The sequence below is a fragment of the Myotis myotis genome, unplaced genomic scaffold (genome assembly GCF_014108235.1).
Source record: "Myotis myotis isolate mMyoMyo1 unplaced genomic scaffold, mMyoMyo1.p scaffold_m19_p_6, whole genome shotgun sequence".
Taxonomy (NCBI): domain Eukaryota; kingdom Metazoa; phylum Chordata; class Mammalia; order Chiroptera; family Vespertilionidae; genus Myotis; species Myotis myotis.
Window position 1 is genome coordinate 34,511,845 of NW_023416368.1, and position 14,883 is coordinate 34,526,727.

A 14,883-nucleotide genomic window follows, 5' to 3' on the forward strand; every position below is an offset into this window, starting at 1 on the left:
TTGACAAGCTGGTTCTAATATTTTCATTAAAACAAAGGACTAGAAATAGTGATGGCCATCCTGAAGAAAAATCACAAATTGAGTGCTCTAATACACTGTTGGGGAGAATATAAATTGTATGACTCCTTTGGAAAACAGTTCGGTCTTAGTACAGCTGATAACGCTCATGCCCTAGGACCCAGGCATTCCATTCCCAGGTGTATACTCTCAGAGAATCCTATCTAATAAAATAGTAATATTCAAATTAACCATCACAAAGATGGAGGCGGCCACAGAGCTGGAGCGAGGAGGCTTGAGTTGCCCCAGCGATGGAGGAAGCCAAGCTTCCCGCCTGCCCTGCTGGCCCTGAGCTCCCCTCAAGGCTACAAAGTTTCAATTATAGAAGATAAAAAAAATCCCAGATACCTGCTTCCAGCCGGCATGGCCTCCACTCAAGGAGGGGCTCAGAGCCTGGGTTGCCAGGGGCAAACTGACCTGGGCTCTGCTTAAGGCTACAAAGTTTCAATTATAGAAGATAAATAAATCCCACATACTTGCTTCCAGCCCGCGGTGTGGCCAGCTTGAAAACGTCCCTCAGCCCCTCACCTAGGCTGGCCAGGCACCCCAGCGGGACCCCCCCCCCAACCCTGAAGGGGCTGTGGCCAGCCTGAAAACGGCCCTCAGCCCCTTACCCAGGCTAGCCACACTCCCATGGGGTGAGCATCCCCAGTAGGGGGCTTGACCAGCCTGCAAACAGCTATCAGCCCCTTACCTAGGCTGGCCAGGCACCCCAGTGGGGACCCCCACCCTGAAGGGGGTGTGGCCAGCCTGAAAGCAGCCCTCAGCCCCTCACCCAGGCTGGCCAGGCACTCCAGTGTGACCCCCCACCCTGATCCGGGACACCCTTCAGGGCAAACCAGCTGGCCCCCACCTGTGCACCAGGCCTCTATCCTATATAATAAAAGGGTAATATGCAAATTGACCCTAACAGCAGAATGACTGGGAATGACTGGTCACTATGACACACACTGACCACCAGGAGGCAGATGCTCAATGCAGGAGATGCCCCCTGGTGGTCAGTGCGCTCCCACAGGGGGAGCTCTGCTCAGCCACAAGCCAGGCTGATGGCTGCCAGCACAGTGGTGGCAGGAGCCTCTCCCGCCTCCTCAGCAGCACTAAGGATGTCCGACTGCAGCTTAGGCCTGCTCCCCGCTGGCAAGTGGACATCCCCCGAGGGTCCCAGACCGTGAGAGGTCACAGGCCAGACTGAGGGACCTCCCCCTCCCCCCGAGTGCACAAATTTTTGTGCACCGGGCCTCTAGTTCTTACGTATTTGTGCAGGCAGACAAGAACAAGAAAGTTGTAGCTGCTTTGTTTATAATAGTTTAAAACTATAAATAATTTAAAGATTTAGTAACAGAAGAGTACATAAGTAAACTGTGATATAGTCTGTAGTGATAGTGTGTGTAGTGATCTGTCCTCTAGTGGTATTCAAAAGGAAGGGAGGGAGGAAGGGAAAAAAGAAAGAAAGAGGAAGGGGTAGATATAGATAGATATAGAATACTATACCACAGTGAAAGTGAATGAATTACATCTACATGTAATAACATGTCAGGAACATAATATTGAGCATAAAGAAGGAACTTATAAAAGGATGTCTTCTATATGTAAGTAAAAATTAAATAACCTACTTGAGTAATCATATTATTTTATATGCTACCTGCATTTTATAAATATTTCATTTATATTCAGAAGTTATTTTTAAATAATTTTAAATAAATATAAAATATCTCAGCATTATTATAATATTTTAAAATAATAAATGGTGATTGACTAAAATAATCATGATGCATCCATGCCTTAGCATACTAAGAAGCTTTTTAAAACAATGTTGCAGCCCAACCCGTGTGGCTCAGTGGTTGAGCATTGACCTATGAACTAGGAGGTCATGGTTTCATTCCTACTCAGGGCACATGCCTGGCAGGCTCAATCCCCAGTAAGGGCATGCAGGAGACAGCCAATCAATGATTCTCTCTCATCATTGATGTTTCTATATTACCCTTTCCGTTCCTCTCTAAAATCAATAAAAAAATATATTTACAATAAAACAATGTTGCACAAGTATGTTTGTTGAAATATAAAGTTGTTCACAGTATATTTCTAAGGGGGGAAAAGCAAGTTATAAAAAGAGTATATATTATTGGATTCTATTTTGCAAAAAAAAATGAGATAAATATAGAAGTATACAGAATAAAAAATATTAAAAGAGCTTTTTTTTCTAAATAGTCAACTTGAATAATTTTTCTTTTTTTTTTCATGACTATCTGTATTTTCTGATACTGTCCCAGAATAAACACATACTCTTTGTGTAAGGGGGTAAAGTCCGCTGCTATTCAGAAGGAAGGGAGGGAAGAAGGGAAAGAGGGAAAGAGGAAGGTGTCGCAGAGAGACGAGTGGCTGAGGACGTGTTTACCAGGCGTTCAGTTCCTTCTTCCTTCTCTTGATGTTAATGAGTGTTATCATAAATTAGGTATGTGTGTCCCATTAGCCGTGTTAGATAAAAGCAAGTCAAGAATTTCTGTTATTTGTTAAAATAATTTTTTGCCTCAGGGCTGTGTTCCTTCAGCCACATTATTCTTCCAAGACTGGACCTCACGGGTTCTGGGTTTAATGGTTACACAGGAATAGTAGTCTTGGGCATCACCATGCATAAAAGCATCATGGGCAGAGTGAAGAAATACGTCAGCATGTAAGGAGCTCATGACTAGTGAACTGGATTAGACAAGGTCAACAGTAAACTTCCCTGCAACTCGTGCTGGGGCTCAGGTCTTCCCTGGCTGGACTTACCCTGTGAGGAGCAGCCTGCAGAAGGCAGTGTGAGCCTTGGTGAGCTGGGAGACTGCAGAGGGCTGACTTACACCGAACGCCCTTTCCTGAGACTCATGTGACACGGAAACAAGTTGTATCCAATGTTCTGGGACGATTTGTGAACTTTAACATGCAGATCCTATTTCATAGGAGGTTTCACTGGTAATGCTTTCATTTTAAATTTTTTTGTTTTCAATATGCACCCAGTCTGTCTTCCAAGGTGACTGCCGTGGCCTGAGGTGTCACTGTGGAAGTGTGGGTGAGGGGACACAGCTCTGCTATCGCAGGCCACTCTCCCTGCAGCCAGAGGAGAGGACTTGGGGGAGCACCAGGACTGTGGGGCCCTAGAGAGAAGTTGAGAGGCAGGAGAGGGGCAGGATGGAGACTCCTCAGGGGCTGAGCCCACCTCCCCCTCTTCCTTACTGAGGATCTCAGTCCGTCTGTCCTGGGGTGTGGGCTCAGGCAAAGCTGACGAGTTACGCCAGGTGCTCCTCCGTTGGCTTTGCGGGATGTCTGTTTGGCCCGCCCCACAGGAGAGGAGGTAAGGGTGTTCCTGGAGAGCGGGTGTTAGTTTCCTGTTGCTACTCTAACAAATACGCATTTGTGACCTTACAGTTCTGCAAGTCGGAAGTCCAGAACCAGTTTCACTGGGCTAACATCAAGGTGTCCAGCTCCACCCTGACCGCGGGGGTATTTGTGGCAACTCTAAGTCCGTGATAAACCCACCAGGTCCTCTTTGGTTTGCTGCACTAACTCCTTGGTCCCCAAGGTGCTCCTCGTTTGTTGCTGACCAGGAAATCCCTGGGTTCTGCAGGGTTTGTGCCTGGTTGGGGTGAGGGCCGACTGCTCTGGATGTGTTTTGGCCTCTTAATGGCTCATGTTCTCCAAAAACTACAGGGCCTTTGACCAAAGGGCAGAATCAGGTTTGGTGGCTGGCTAGCCCGACCGGCCTCTCTGAGCCAGGACGTCTGCAGGTGGCATTGCCACTGTCGATGTTGCTCACGGAGGCTCTGACCTGGGTCGCTGGGCAAGGCCAGCTGTGTGCGCTGTGCAGTGGGCATGGTTGCCCTCTGGTGTTGGGAGACTCACAAGTCCATGGGGGTCGATAGGCCTGGCTCTGGAGCCCAGAGTGCGGTTTGTGAGGCTCATGGGAGGGACTCAGTCCCTTCTAGTCAGGTGTTCCTTGGGAGCTGTTGCCGAACCAGAACACTGGGTCAACCAGGACGCCCGCCTCCCTGCGGTGTTACAGTGGAGGCTTTGCCACCGGCCTGCATGTCCAAAGAGGAGGCTGTCTCTGCTCAAATCAGACGGAGATCATACAGCACATCCTTCTCTGAGCTGGAGTGTGCGAAGCACACAGCACGGAGCTGGGACTGTGAGGGGCGGTTTGTAGTGACTGTTCCTGGAGGTTATGATGGTTGGTCGGGGTGGCCTCCGACAGCCATGAGGCAGTGCTTCCTCCTACCAGGTCTGGGGGAGAGGCTCGCTCCCGCATGTTCTAGCTTCTTGAGAAAACTTACTTCCTATAGTACACCTGTGCTTCTGCTCTGACTGCATCCTGACTCCCGCCCTCCTGCTTCCTTCTAGGAAGGTCCCTGTGATTGCATTGGGCCCCCATGGTAATGCGGGATAATCGCTGCATCTCACATCCTGGCCGTAAACACCCCCGCACAGTCCCTTTGCCCCGTAAGGGACCACGCTCGCAGGTCCAGTGGAAGGTGGGGGGGGGGGGGACGGGGTGGATGCCGCGGCCGGTGTTCTCTCTACCTCAGAGCTGGGTCAGGAGCCCCTCCCTGTTCAGCTCCCTGCCCTGGAGCCGTCTTGCTTTTTCTCCCAGGACAGAAGGACACGGAGTATTGGGTGTCACATGGCGGTGACTGATGCCAGGAAGGACCTCGGTGGAATACTTTTTGGGGTCATTCATCAAAGAGCATGACTGTGACTGCAGAGTCCGATGGTGTCCACCCCGGTCACTAACCTGGGGTTTTGTGAACTGAAACCGGACTGGCAATTTGAAAAGGATCCTCTCTCCCTTTCTCTTTTCTCATCTCACACTGATTTATTTCTGGTTGTAACTGACAGTCTTAGCAGGTGAAACGATTTGTCAGTCGCTTCATCACTACGCGCCCCGGAGTGAGGAGACCTGCTTGGAACCGCGTCCTCCTAGGTGCCTGGCTCAGCCGGGAGGCCCAGCTTCGGTCTGTGCAGGGCCGTCCACACGCAGCTCTGGCCCCCACTCTTTCCAGCTGCTCTGTGACATCGGAGGCAGGACTTGAGGCCTCGTGAGTCACTATTGGCAAGAATAATCCTGAAACTCACAATGTGGGTCCCTTCCTGGCAAGGTGACCCCCGGGTCTAGAACCCAGCCACCTCCCCCCCTCCCCCTTCATGTCTCCCACCATTAGCCCTGGGGCTGGGGCAGCACTTTCTCCAACAGTGGTACCTGGTGACAATTTATAGAAGGGAATATGTCAACCAGAAAGTTGTTAAGATTTTGCTGGAGAGAAGTTGATAGAAACAGTGTGAAGACAAAGTCATACCAGTGGTCCCCAGAGAGACGCTGGGAGAGGGTCAGGATGGCAGGGCCCATCCTAGTTTGCTTAGCTCTCCTGGCAAACAGGACGGTCGGCTCCACCCAGGGTCCAGCCTCAACACCACGCTCATGCCCGGCTGTGAGATATAGCCCCATGTCCCCGTCAGGGCACTGCCCGCTGTGGTCCAGCCCACACATTGGGCAATGGGACAGTCCCTTCTCTTGTGGCCTTGCTGTCGGAGCTCAAGTAAGGGTGGCAAGACTCCAGACCAGAGTTTGAAACACACAGATCCAGTTAGAACCTGCTTTGTCTGCACCTCTGGCCCAGTCCAGCCTGCCAGATCTCTGCACTGGGTGTGGGGCCCGGGGCCAGCTGGGAGCAAGGGGTTACTTGGCTCTCCTTGGCCAAGGTGTCTTGTGTATTTGGGGACTTCGTGGGGAGGGATTACTATGGTCAGGGCAGGGTCCCTGACTGTCGGTCCACCTCATAGCAGACTGGCAACACAGCTGTTTCTAAGAGGACGCGATGAGGCCCTACTTCCCTGTATACTTAGATCTTCTCCGTGACACCGACACATACCCTGCATGCGTCTTGTCTTCTTGCCTCGTCTACCATCTCCTTAAAGGCAGAGCCGATGTTTTGGCTTAACTTGTGCTTATGTTCCTGTTGTCTCTTGAAGCTGGTGAGGCTGGTGATGAGCACAAAAATACACGTCGTGAGACTCGGGATGATGGGGTCCCCTGAGAACTTGGTGAGCTGTGCCGAGTCAGCCTGAGAAGGGTGGTGGCAGAGGTGGGAGCTGGGAGTCCAGGGAGGTGTTTTTAACCCGCCCTCACCTTGAAGCCAAGTAAGCACAGTGGCTGCGCTTGGGCTGTAGCACAATCCCCGCCGAAGATGCTGATCCGCTGGTTTTCCCCGAGCCCTTCCTTTTCCCTTAGATCAGTAGTTCCCTCCCTGGTTTGTCAGCGCCCCAGGGTGTCTCCAGTTGTCTCAAGAGTTGGCACAGAATTCTCAAAAACATTTGCTTCAAACGAAAAACAAATATGCAGAACGCAGCAGTTTTCGCCGAGTTTGGAGGAGGGGAAGAAGTGCCGCAAAATCCAAACAAGCGCATTGGCTGTCACTCTCCGAAAGGTTGGATTGTTTGCTCAAGAAAGAGAAAAGGCAACAAGAGCCGGCATCTCCGCGCGGTTTGGATCAGAGTCTGAGGCACTGCTCACAGACGCAAGCATACAGAACCTCTTCTAAAAAACCATTTTGCCGCTTTCTTCTCCCTTTCTATAGAAAGCAAATGTTATTATAGATGAATAGTGTTACACAAAACACCATTCAATAGAGATCTGAGCTGGCGAGTCTCCGCGAAGCAGACATTTACGGTTTGCTGAGTCTTCCTGGGCCAGGAGCAGGCCCTGGGGAAATGCTCTGGCTGGGGCGGGGGTCCCAGCTGCTTGATGGGTCCTTAGGGAGGCAGCAACGCCTCTGTTTCCTCCTCCGTACAGTGGAGATGAGGATAGGATGTACCTCATGATGTTAAGAGAATTAAAGGAAGGTTTATCAGAACCTTAGAATGGAGCTTGGCACATAGTAGGCATATGTGTGTACTAAATAAAGTATTGAAGCCTACTATGTGCCAGGAACGGTGCTCGGTAGGTTTCTGTTAGCTGAGGCCCAGAGGTGAAGATCGGAAGGAGACAGCTGGAGGAAAGGCCTGCTGGCTCAGCACAGAGTCCTGTGAAGGTTCTTAATGAAAACATTCCGGTGTGGGTATTGGTTGGTAATATTTTGGGCAAGTCATTGCCTTTTTTGAGCCCCAGGGCATTTGTTAGGGTATGATGGGTTACCATGACAAACAGGCTCCACGATTTTAGTGCCTTAACACCACAGAAACGGGCTTCTGCCCCAGGAACAGTCCTGGGCTTCTGCCCCAGGAACAGTCCTGGGCAGGTGTGTGGGTTGTCAAGGCAGCTGTCCTCCACATGGTCATTCAAGGACCCAGGCTGACAGCAGCTTCCAAGGTTGCCCTTCCAAGGTTCCAAGCCAGGCCGGGGAAGGAGCAGGGAGGCATGTCTGCAGGGGGTGGCACTCTCACTGCCACACAATTTCTCGCAGAGAGGACTAACCACATGGCCACCTCCAAGGGCAAGAACGGCTGGGAGATATCCGCTCCGTGTCCAGGGAAGGAGAACAGATGTCAGACATCTCAGGTGGCTCATTTCTGGAGTGGGAGGTGATGTTTCCTGCCACGCGGACTCACACAGGTTGCTGGGTGTCAAGTCACCTAAGCAGAAAGGAGCCATGTAGGCAAGGGGAGCTGTTGCCTGGGGCATGGTAGCCTTGGCTTGCAGAAGAACAAGGTGAGGGTTCAGCCAGCATCTCAGCACTACCCCTGCATTGTTCTGTGACCAAATCATTTCAACAAATGTTCACAGAGGACTGTGAATCAGGGACCATGAATCACATTGCAGTGCGACATGCTGTGAGAGCACACAGGCATCGAATCTGGACAAGGCAGTCAAACCTTTTTCCCAAGATGGGACGTCTAACGAGAGAACAGGGGTGGGCCCGGCAGGGGCAGGGTGTGCAGGGCCAGGTGGAGGGAGCGTGTTGGAGCAGAGGGAATCCTGTGAGTCCTGAGGGAGCAAGAGCACAGCGTGAGTGAGGAACCAAAACTCAAAGAGGCCAGATATCAGGTGGGGGAGGGGAAGCCAAGACACGAAGCAGTCGGCGGCTGGCGCAGAGCTGTGCAGGCCATCTTCCCGTGGGAAATGCCCCTTCAGGAAAGTGACTGATCGCTTGGCATCATGATGGGATGCCATAGGAGCTGTTACTGAAACAGCATGAAAGTGTGTGGTGTTTCACCTCCAGCCACGGATCTGGGACCGCCTTTTCCCTGTCCCCGATGTACTATTAACCCCGTCCCCGAGGGGAAGTGGCAGACACTTACCAAGGTTGTGTTGTGCTTAGATGGAACGGATCACCAGAGGTCACCTGGCTCCCAGTGCAGTTCTGAGGGAGCTGAGTTAATGGGATCTGGGTCTCTCAGACTCGCAGGTGAGAGTGCACAGATGAGGCCTAGCACGGCCAAGGCTTCAGTGCCGTGTGGGGACCCTGGCCGTCAGAGGGCCCTAGGACCCTCTTGTCTAGGCCCACGGCTGTACATACCTGGCTGGGTTACGCACCCTGCTGCTTATCACTCCACAGTCCATGCAGCCTGGGCATGCGTGTGTGTATTTTGCACCTTGATATTTCCAAGTCAGGAGGTAAAATGAGGGGAATCAATAGGATGTAAATGACTCTTGCCGTGCTGCCTCCCTTCAGCCACTCAGTTGGCGATCTCACAGGGTCAGTCCTAGTTTCTAGCTGCATGATGTGTCTGGATGCGTGTGACTTTCATTGGTGTTGCCATGAGCCCCCCTCAAGCACAGGTGTGGGGTGAGGTGGGGGGAGGTTATGACTGAGGATGGGACAGTGGGCACTGGCTGGCCCCACCGGGCTTTGGGGTGAACCCTGGTTTCCATGAGTCCGAAGCAGTGTTCGGCAAGAGGGTTGCGTCTCTAAGGCACCCAGCTCCACGTCTTCCTGGAACCTTGACTAATTTTTGATTCTCTGGTTCTGTTAGCCAAGCATTAGACAGAGTACCAAAATATACCCTCCAATTTGCAGAGAAGTGGAAGGTATTCAAACACAGAACCAAAATAAAGGATACTTTTTCATCTTCCACCGAAACCCCTCATTTTCCAGCAGCACAGAAACAAAAGAGGAGGCGGTGGGAGCGTGCCGTGACTGAGAAGCAGCGTGCAGCTGTCTTCCGGGGGGATGACGCTCCACTGTCCCTCTGCTGGGTGGGCAGGGGAGCACTTCCTCCTCAGATCCCTGCAAAGCTGGAGCGAGTCCTCTGGCAACTCCATCCACCCGGGCTCAGAACCTCGGCACCCTCACCAGTCCCTCTGGGTCCCACATCTGCCACGTCCAGGTTAGCCGGCAAGTTCTCCTTTGCCTCCTCTTTCAGATCCATCCCTCCTTGGCCTCGAGGTCCTCACCCCTGCTTCCCTGCAAAGGCCTCTCTGCAGAGCCCAGAGCCGCTCCAGTGCTCGCCTGCTGTCTTCGCACACCCGGCCAGCGTGGTGTGGGGCGGAGTGTATGCGATCAGCTTAGTCACCGGGAGATCTAAATGGCTGTCACGGGGAGATGGCTGGGAATCTTCTCTGCTTTTCTGCCTGAATTTTGAGGCCATCCTTGGTCTATCCTCACCTGCCTCTCCGGTGACAAGCCCCACCCTGCTCTAGCATGCTTCCTTTGTTCTGGCTGTATATTTGAGCTTCCTCTATTTTTGAATAAATTCTCCATTTCCTCCAAGATCCAGCTAAGGTCTCATCTCGGTGTTTCTCTGTTCATCTGCTTTTTTCCTACCATCCAAAACCCACTCCTCATTGTCCAGTGCTTGATAATGCGGCTACCCACTAGGTTTCACGGGTTACCTCATCTCCCCAGCCATGTTGAGGAGAATAAAAACAGCCACAACGTATTGATCACTTACGATGGACCAAAGATTAGGCCAAGCCCCTCTTAACTATCACTGCATTTAATATGCTCAATAACTCTAGGTTGGTTAGTAGCAAAACCTTATTTTAGTTAGTAAATCACACTCCAGGAATCAAAGCTGTTTAGCTGTGAAAGCAATCCTTTAACCAGCATCCTCGCTGTGTGTAGTACACAGTCTTTGCTCAATAGTAGTTATTGAAAGAATGAACAAGCCGTATGTCTTCCCCCTGACCGGGCCTGGCATAGTATGGAGCACATAATACTTGCTCAATGAATATGTCTGGTCGACATACATGAAGGGATAAAGACTAGGGAATAGCTCTCACTGGCTGCTGGAGTTAGCCAGTGCTTCAGTTGTCAGTCTGGAGATCCAGATTCTAGTCCTAGCACTCTGCTAATTGGTTGTGGGACCTTGGGCCCTAATTATCCGCACGCACCGTTTCCTTATCTGTATGACAAGGGGTTGTGCGCAGGTCCTGCGAACTCTGAAATTCTTAATGCTTTTATTTTCGTTCCCTGAAGAGGTTAATTAGGACGAGGTGCTCTTTAACTGGCAGCTACACAGCTGAGACATAGCTCGTTAGTGAGGACGGCATCATCGCCAGGCCGGTATGGTTACTGATGACTGTCTGCCATTCTCAGGAGAGCCAGGACCGTGAGGAGATTGCTTAAGACGAATAAAAAATTTCCCCCAAACACCATCAAATGAGAAAGCTATGGATCCAGAGCTGGGAACATTAGCAGGCAGGAGGTTTTCAATGCCCCTAATTTAGCTAGCGCTAATTCTTCCCTCAGCATCTCTGCGTCCACACTGAGGTAACGGAGCCACCTTTGAGTGGAGCTCTGTGTCTCCTCACGAGCAGGAAGCCAGGACAGGCCAACCCGGGATGGACATGGGCAGAAAGAATCTGGCTCCTGGGAACCCAGTCTCATCAAGTATCACACTTGGCCGGCTTGGTTTGGGATTGGAATGTGTGTGATAAGCTAATGCACACAGAGATCTAAATAGCTGCCAAGGATCATTTGCATTTTTCACCAAAGAGATGCATTGTTCGTGGAAGTCGCCCAGACATCAAGGGGACTGTCTGTCCTGTGAACTAGAAATGTCAGCTCCAAGAGAAAAAAAGTGTCCTATCAGAGTTGGTTACCATGGTACCTTAGGGGCCTAGAATGCTATTGAATGAATGAATGAATGAATGAATGACAATAATGATGGCAGCAGCTACTATTTATTGAGCACCTATAACATGTCAGGTAATTATCACACCAACCCCAAGAGATCAGAGCTATTACCCTCACTTTAAATATGGGAAAATCTAGATTCATATAGGCTAAGTTCATTGTCACTTTGGTACCAAACACAATAGCTGGGATTAAAATCCAAGTGTGTCTGGCCTGGAAACTCATGCACTGTCTTTAGAGAACAAGAGAGTAACTTACTCTGTTGTCCAGTACCCCATCCTTAGCACTCTTGGTGCCCCTGGTCTTACCTCCTTAAAGATCCTGTATCCAAATACAGTCACATTAGGGCTTCAGCATATGAATTTGAGTGGACATAGTTCAGTCCATAACACCTTCCATGGAAATTTTTCCCAAGTCCTTAGCTATACCTCGCTGTTTAAAATACAAAAGTTCCCACTAACTATCTCAAAGCAAAATACTGAAACACGTGGCTCCTGCCCTTAAGAAACTGAGAGTTTTAAAGGATCCAATCATTGAATTGTATGATTAGGGATCATGGGCCTTTGGAATGACTTCTGGATGCCCCTGTGGAAGCTTCTGGGCTCTGAGGGGCCTCTGGGGCAGACACATGCTAAGAATGTGTCAATTAGCTAATCAATTAGCTTAACTTAAAAAGTGGCAGCCACTGAAATATTAAATGTGAAAGTTGCTATTGAAAATTGTTTAGGTTGCAAATCACATCGGAGGGATGTCTGCATCAGCACTATGTCATGCTTTGGCCTCCAAAATTTAGGCAGAATATGAGAAAGCTGGAGAGGGTCCAGAAGTGAACCAAAGGGTGCATTAAGGCACACTAAATGATGTTAGGGGGAAAGTGATAGGAGTTGTGTTTTTTATTTTTTAAACCCAGTGCCCAAGGGATTATGGCAAATAGTTTACTGTCCTCTAGAATTCAGGGGTCCTCAAACTTTTTAAACAGGGGGCCAGTTCACTGTCCCTCAGACCGTTGGAGGGCCGGACTATAGTTTAAAAAAACACTATGAACAAATTCCTATGCACGCTGCACATATCTTATTTTAAAGTAAAAAAACAAAACGGGAACAAATACAATATTTGTTTTTGCATGTGGCCCGCGGGCTGTAGTTTGAGGACCCCTGCATGGTTAAAGGAAGAATGCTGACCAGCTGTTTAACATTTTCTTGGAAAATTTAATAGGAATCATGGGCTCCAGTCCAGAAACCGAAAGGTGGAGGAGGCAAAAAGGCAATCATTTTGATTTTTGTGTGATTAAGTATTGAATTAGACGAGCGAGACAATTGCACTGGTGCTGGCCCTGTCCTGACGGCCATTTGTTTTGACTGGATCATGTGCAAGTAAACTCATGCCTCTCGTGCTGGTGGAATTCTTGCTACTCATAAACAATCCCCCCACAGCTGTATGCCCCAGTGGGGATTCCAGGGTCCTGGAGACCCATACCCCTATCTTGCTTTGCACACTGTCTCCTGAAATTTCCACGTCATTGTCATAAAGGGAGCTTTATATCCTCTAACTGTGCCTCTTGGCATCTCTCCTCAGCCGCATCCCTGTGCTCTTGGGACCACCCTGCAGTTCACAAACCCAGCTATGGGAAGCAGATTAATCCATGACCTGTAAGCCTCACTGTGGCCAAGACCCTGAGTGACTGTCTTACTTATAACTCAACAATGGGTGTAATATCGGTTGCCCACTCTGCCTGTCCATGAAAGAGAATTTAATAACAATTCCCACTTAAACATTAATGGCCATAAAGAGCCCAATGGCCAATAGCGTCCCTCCCTGGGAGTTCATTTAGGAAGAGTTTATAAGCTAATGGGCCAAAAAATGGGAAAGGAAATACTGTTTATTGAGAATCATTTTTCTGTTAAAATATAGCTGATTTACGAAGGAGATGCTGCTGCCCTACTTGTACCATTTATTCGTGATTCCACCAAGACTTCTGAGAGCCAACTAGATGCCAGGCACTGTATAGGTGCTGGGGAGAGGGTGGCAAACAGTGCAGAGTTCCTGGCCTCAGAGGCCTTGCATTCCTCTCTTAGGATTACCAATTGCACAAGACAGCAATCCAGCCAAAACGGTTGTCAGCAAGGAGAGAGGGATGTGTAACTGGAGAGGCCAGTGATAACTAAGCTGGCTCCCAACATGACTAGATTCAGAGCTCAGCAGAGAAGCAAGAGATGGCCCCTCCCCCGCTAAGTCAAAACCCTAAGGTCTCCTCTCCTTGGACAACCTTGAGTCATGGACTCCTCCTTGAACACCCAGTAGAGAGAAAAGCAAAGGCTGCATCGAGGTCAAGCGGAGACCTTGCTTCCCTGCCCTGGTGCTGAGCGTGAGGCCAGGGTCACCCAAAGAGTGGGGCTGGGTGATTACTTTAAACAGGTCCAGGCACTCTCACCCTAAGAAGGAACAGTAGATGGGAAAAAAAGACAGTTACTTCCCACTCCACCATTTCTCAGCGGAGGAAACAAACTTCAGAAATTGTACATGACCCACTCCAGGCCTCACAGTGTGAAGCAGGGCTGGCCGTTGGACCCAGGTCTGTCCTGGCCCTGGGCTCCTTCCGGAAGCAGCAGGCCAGTGTTTCCAGGGTCCTCTCCAGCAGAACAACCGTCTTCCTCCACGTCACTCTTCCAGAGGGCTCAGACACACCCTCGCCCTTCGTCCCATCAGGCAGGTCTTGTTCCCCAGCGCCTAGATCTGTGTTTTCCAAGGTGATGCATAATTCTAGATTATTACATCTAATAGCACATATATAATACGCATATACACATATATACGACTTTCCATAAAAGCAACCCTGTTTTATAAATCCCTAATTGAACACTTCCCACCCATCCCGCCCCAGACACTGAGCGTCTCAACGGACAGCCCTGGAGTTCTGCTCCTCGTGCTCGCCATGCACGCCGCAGTGTGCAGTCCACGCTCGGCACAGAACGGTGGGCTGGGGCCACTTCCCAAGGCCACCCGAGGCCGGCATGATTACAGGGAAGGAGGTGGCACAGGTCCCTCGCCACTGCTCAGGGCTCTGGTTTGGTGTCTAGTGACATCCTTCGAGATGTTCTCACTGTCTTCCCCCCAAACCCTGTATCAATACAACCACGTTGCAAAAAGAAAGAGGGGGAGGAGGGGGGAAGGGAGAGAAGGAGGAGGAGAAGCAAGGAAGGGGAAAAGAAAAGAGAAGAGAGGGGAGAGGGGAGAAAAGGGAGAAGAAAAATTGAGAAAAGAAATAATGTAAACCCACTTCTTATTGCCACTTGGGCTTATTTCCTTCCAGGCTCTTTTCATGTGCATCTGTTTTATGTGGGTTTTTATTTTAATACAGTGGTATTCACTGTCTAATTTAGCTACTTATTTATCCCAAGTAATTTTATGTAATTTTTTTCTCTACAAAATTGACTCTCAATCTTCTGTAGCTCCCGGGGCTGTCGCTAACACCTACATCGAAGGCCTAAGTGTTGTAATTAGACCCAGAATGAATGTAAGTGACTTGCAGGGTCCAAGGCCCTGTGCCCTCTCTCTCTCTGATTAGGAGATTGTAGAGATGACTTATTCTGAATTCTCCTTCCTGACTGTGCCTCTCAGAGCAGGAATGGTTCTAGCTGAACAACAAAATTCTCTGTAAAAGGCAACTTGCTGGGAAGGAGGGATAATATCTGGTTGGGAAAGTACAGCTAGTTATTGCACGGAAAAAGCCGGAGGGTGCAGCCGCCATGATCATTGCTATCGCCCTCCTCCGAAAGTT

At 49.9% G+C, this 14,883-nt stretch overlaps 1 protein-coding gene and 1 pseudogene across 1 annotated transcript in view; one reads left to right on the plus strand and one right to left on the minus strand.

Moving 5' to 3' along the window:
- Positions 1 to 14,883, plus strand: part of FSTL4 (follistatin like 4) — a 327,280-nt gene that overhangs the window by 50,324 nt on the left and 262,073 nt on the right. The window lies entirely within an intron of this gene.
- Positions 5,931 to 14,883, minus strand: part of LOC118657801 — a 103,302-nt pseudogene continuing 94,349 nt past the window's right edge.